Source organism: Perca fluviatilis, chromosome 19, assembly GCF_010015445.1.
Source record: "Perca fluviatilis chromosome 19, GENO_Pfluv_1.0, whole genome shotgun sequence".
NCBI classification, from domain to species: Eukaryota; Metazoa; Chordata; class Actinopteri; order Perciformes; family Percidae; genus Perca; species Perca fluviatilis.
The window spans coordinates 22,766,705-22,772,704 of NC_053130.1; positions in this window are offsets into that span (position 1 = coordinate 22,766,705).

Sequence of the window (6,000 nt, forward strand, 5' to 3'; positions counted from 1 at the left end):
TGATCTAGAATACTTACCTGGCAATGTTGTGAGGTGAAAACCTCTCCTAATGCATTAATAGCATGGCATTACTAACTACTTAATGACCTGTTATAAAACCAGTATGGACAGGGCTCTGCCAGGGATTTGACCCTTACAGAGAAACAGATTGGCAGAGTGACAACCGCATATGTGTTGGAGGAGGGGGGGTTGGGGTTTATAGGGGGGGGCAGAGAGACAGAGTTAGTTTTAGACAACACAACAGATTAACAAAGCATCATATTAACCTTCAGGTGCATCTAATTGTTGGGAAATTGAATGCAGCTCTCAGTGAGGGGGGGATCAATATATCGAGCTTGCCAGGCTTACAACCTCTAATCCTGCAAATCTTCTTGAGGTCCTGAAGTGCTGTATTGAATATCAGAATGAGTTGGGGAGCACTGCTTAAGTATAATTTATGTAATGTGTCTGCCTGTGTCCACATTCATTCCCACTAGTGCCGGTGCTTCTTTAAGATCAGTCGACCTTTCTCCCTTTTAAGATATATTTAGCTGCAGTTTCCATTACTATCACATATCAAACATAAAAAAACAATAATAATAATAATAATAATAGGGATGGGTATCGTTAGGATTTTATCGATACCGATATTGATACCGATACTGCTTATCTTTTTTGTGATACATTTAAAAAAAATTTTGTTATTTATTTTTAACACAACATACAGAACATACAATTTGCCTGCTTGGTTGTTTCGGGGAATGATTGTAAAGATGAACAAAGAATGTGTTAACGGCATTTCCTCTCTAACTGGGACGTTTTGGGACCGATTGGTGGGTTTGCTGTGGACGAAGTACACACAGCGATACACTGGTAAGAGCTAATTATGTTTAACCATGTATCAGCTAATTTAAATAGCTCATGTTACTGTATTGTGTGAACAGTTAACTTTGTTTAATATTGTATATGGCGTTTTCTTTTATCTGGGTGCAAATGTTCCACCAAAACAAGTTCCTTTCCCGAGACCGTTTTGCAGAGGCACCGTCGCTGCGTGCAGAGCTTAGCGCTGCCCAAGACCTTTGAGATTAGTTGAAAGAAATGCAAACAACATGGAACGTTTTTTTCTCCTACCCCAGAATGTATGTGTGGTAGAGCCAGACCTTACTCCGCAGCATTGTGGAGATAGGTCTGGCAACGCAAGACTAGCCTTAAGGTGGACTAAGATGGTCCTTAGCAAAACTGGGAGGAGCAGTTGTAACTAAAATGAGAATAGTTGGTTGGTTTAATATAGTTTCCTAGCTGTTGAAAAAACGTCAGGAATCCCAGAATGCAAAGCTGAAAAAGCTGTTTTTTCTTGTTTTTTTTTTAAAGCAGATTTGATTCTCTGAAAGACACAGATTTGGAACATTGAAAACATTACACTGCAAACATAAGAGTGAAGCCATTATTTTAGACATTCAAATCTTATAATCCCATTTTTCAGTTTTAAAACCGTAGTTTACACTTTCAAAACCTAAGTTTAACATTTCAATTGTTTGTAGCCTTAATTCGATATGTAACATTAATCTAACCTCATAATTTAGGCCCTGGTACAAAAACCTGTGTTGCCTTCTCTGCTGCTTGCCAAGACTATTGTATTCAGAGAATCTGGAATCTGTTCAAACCTTATCAGCCATCAGCTTAATCGAAATAGTCATGATAGACCGCTAGTTAATGAAACATCTGAAGCTATTGATCACAGTTGGTTCAGCCAGAGACAAATCCAGTGTGGCACAGAGAAAGTGAAATGTCTCCTTTATCAAGAGATGAGTAAAGCCTGCACATATGCTCAACCTCCCACAATGTTTATCATGAAAACAAACTCTTCTTTGTTTAGAAGCTGTGATACTGCATGAGCTGATATCAGACGGGAATAACAAATGTACAGATTGTCTTACTTGCTACATTTTTTCAAGTGCAGATCTGTTACTTTTAATCAAATGAGTTCTAATTTGTAAATATCCAAACACATTTAGTATCTTTGAGCTTCTGAATCCACTGAGTCTTTGACACTTATGCAGGGTGAGGTGCCCTAAAGCCTCATGTCTGTCCCTTTAATCACAGGTTACTGTGCCACTTGTCATCTGCAGTCAGGCCTGTTACTGATAGGCTTTACTTCAGGCCGCCTCCTTGTCTTTAGTGGCTCGATTAAATTGGAGTGACACCTGGCATGAATCCTCAGCTGTTATGGCCCTTCTATGCATCCCATCCATTTTATCAGCATAATAGACCTCTGATGAAATATTACAAACCAACAGCTCCTTCTCGGCGCTTCACTGAGCTGTGTAGGCTCGAAAGAATCAAGTCATTGTCATCGTCACAGGCTTTAATGATATAGCAAATTAAAAGAATGTATTCAAATAGGTATGAATAACATCAGGAAATAGCAGTCCGCCTGCAATCCTCGCATATTAGAGTCATTGGATGAATTAGTTTTGAAATTACATGAGCACTCTAATCAAATTAAATGTATGGTTAGTGACTCCTGCACACTTGTCATGTTGAGGTGGTGGTGGGTGGGGATATTTTTAACCTCTCAAAGGCAATGGTGGATATTGTGCAGAAGCTTCTATTCCTGGAAACTGAGGACTGTGTTAGAAAGACAGCCTACTTGTGGCGGTTCACAGTTACACTTTACCATATATATAATGCATTGTATGCACCTTTGTTATGCAAAATAGGCATGATGAAAAGAATGTTATCATTGAGAAATGGAATTCCAGCTGCCCCTCCTCCTCCCCATGGTCATGAGTGCTGCTGGAGGTGCAGCGCTGCACACTGGAGGAAAATCCCCTCCACTCCAATCTTGTTGAGCTGACACACATGGCCTTTTGATATTTCATGCGTCTCTTCTTTGCATTTGAGGGATGGGCAGGGAGATGCTAAGGGGGCATGTCAAAACCTGTTTTGAAACTCATTCAGTTTTCTTGTAAACTGAGAATTCTGTGGCTGCAAAAACTACAGACTCTGTTTTTTTCAATGAACCCAGTGGTACTTGATGGAAGATATTAATTATTGACATAGTATTATCTTTCTTACAGTATCAGTGCACTTTTCATGACCTTTCACATTTTGAGCATATTTAACTACGTTATATTGTTCCACCTTCATTAACGAATGCTAATTCTGCAAGAATTGCAAGCAGTTGTATTTTAGCAGTGGTTGCTTGCAAATGTTCTGTTCTTGCTCTGCTTGCTTTAGTGCTGCTTTGGGTGATATTACATCTCTCCGATGACTCTTTATTGCCTTGGGGTGGTCAAGATCTTCTGCAAGTTATCCGTCTGAGAATCCAAAGGATTCATCCTGTTGTGCATTCATAAATTATGCTCAATATGTCAATAGCAAATATGTCAATCCCAGCATTTATCATAGTAAAAATGTAAATCTCACTTCTATGTTGTGGTTTACAAACAAGATGATCCACTTTGTTGTTATTCTACCTCTAATCCCACTGCTACCATCTACTAGATAAACATGACAGCATCACAGGTTCAGTGTAAATGCCACTGAAATGACATCTGCCCACACATTGACAATCATAGTGTTCTTCCTCCTTTACAACCATGTGAAAAAACACACAAAGCGTATATTCCACCTCCCCTGAATGAATAATGTTGATCCCACGCCTGTGTACATGTATGATTGCCTGCCAGTACAAACTCACATTACTTACAGTCCTGCAGACAGTGGGTCTGTTTGGGATGAGGCGCTTTAAATAAAGGTCTGATGCTCTCTTTATCTATACATGCATAATTTCATTATTTTCATAGGACCTACAGTATAAGCAGCTTTATTTATCAGAGCTGTCACCTGGCTTTCTTCTGTACAAAGCTTGTATAATACGTCAAGTTTAAGCTAGGCTGCCTGTGCAAGAATACAAAACACACCAAGTAAAACTCAGAAAACTTCCACAAAACACAGCACTTTTATTCATCTCATGTCCTGTGATTATTTCCAGCAGCTCAGCGAGAAATGCTTTAGTATCTCAAAGGGAAGCGGAAATAAGGGGAAGGTGGGGCACGGTGAAGCTTAAATTGAGGCCATTATTGAGGGCAGTGAGGGAATAGTTTGGGGCTTGACTCAAAAAAGCATAGGCAGGAAGAGTTTTAGTTAGGTCAGGTGAACACTGATGGTAGCCCCTATAAATCTCTTAAAGTTTATATAAAGGTACAGAATACTGACCTACCAATTAGGCTAAAAGGATCTGTACAGATCCTGTATTTAGCCAAATGATTGCACTTTACCAGCAAAATGTAAGACTACATTTTGCTGGTAAAGTGCAATAATTTGATGTTTCTGTGCATTGAAACCTTGACTGATTCAACATAAAGAAATAACTTCTGACAACTTTGAAACTGGCTTACTCTCTGACAGTTGAGGCAGCTGCAGCTAATTATCTCACTTAATAGTAGGATGAGAAAAGATTCTTTGCTTCACAAACATCAGATTCATATTCATCTTGAAAAATAGGCTGGGATCGTGCAGCTGCGATAATGTTAATGTGGACAGATATGGAAATGTGAAGCTGCTGTGTGAATGCAGGTGTATTACTCTCAATCCCTTTTTAATTGAACATAAAATCGCTACGTTATAATGAATTGTGCGACACAGTTTGCATTAGGACAGAATCACCTTGGTAATGCGTTTCTGAACGATGCTAATTGTATGGACGTTTAGATACAGTAAGTCCCTGTGGTAAGCAGGACATGAAAAAGGGCAGAGGAACAAGAGATAGCGCTCCACTTTTTAAATTAGGCCACAAAAGCAGGCTGGTAGAGCTCAGTTGGATTTCAAAGAACTTGGGCGCAATATCACTCTACTATGGATGTTATTATACTTCGTGCCATAATTCAGAGAGAAATTGCAAGTGTGGGAAATGCGGTCATTTAAAGGTTAAATTGAGAGAAAATAGGCATTCAGCAAATACAATTCACCCTTGTAAATGTGTATTCAGGGACAGGAATTGCTTTTCTTTCTTTAGCACTGTTACATTGTGCTGACTCCTAGTCTAGTTGATATTTCTGATTTGTTTGACAAAAGAAATACCTTCTTTCCAGTATAATGTCTCTGTTGATTACCAGACTCACTGCTGCCAAGTGATAAGATCCTAAAGCAGATAAAGCCCAAATGTGAGAAATAGCACAGTTAAAGCATTATTCTGGCAATAACTATAGAGTGCATTTTTATTCATATATTTCCAAATGCAATCATGTAAAATCTGTCACTTAACATTTTCTTTGTGCTTAAATAATTAAACTGGAAAACCAGATTTTCCTATGTTCCTTTTTTGAATGAACGCTCACAAAGCTAGACTCCTGTGCCTCTCTGTGCTCTTTCTCCATCTCTGAATCACTCCACAACACATTAAAACACATTAGCCCTCCCTGATACAGCTCACAGAGAGAGAGAGGGAGAGAGCGAGAGCATGTGTACAAATGAATCAGTGCTGTTTGTTGTACTGTTTCAGACTCGAGCTGTTTCAAGTAGCTTATTCAAGAGAGCCACAGATCATGTTTAGTAAGCTCACCCTCATTATATCAGACCCTGAGGAGAAAAGGGCCCTCTCACTCCATACTATCAAAGCCATGGAGCTGCCTTAGAGGACATTCTTCAGTATGAATAGAGGCTCGAGAGTACATACAAAAAGTAGCATGCTCAGCCCTCATCACCTCTGTCAGTGGGAAGCTGCCAACATTCAAGGTTTTGATCAAGCCTTGCCGTAATGGCTGTAGGTGACAGGTATACGATACCATGGTTGTGGGAATAAATAGCTTGATTAGCATAATGCATCACCAACAAATTCAGCATTCAGTGCGCGTGAATGAAATACTTTTTGCCTGAGTGCAGCATTCATATACCTTCTGGGATCGTATTTCATAGGACAAACACACAATTATGTAAACAGGGTATTTACCTCAGCACCATTGGAAGGTAATATAATACAGTATACTTCTAGTGTGTGCCTGATACTCTGTCACAATG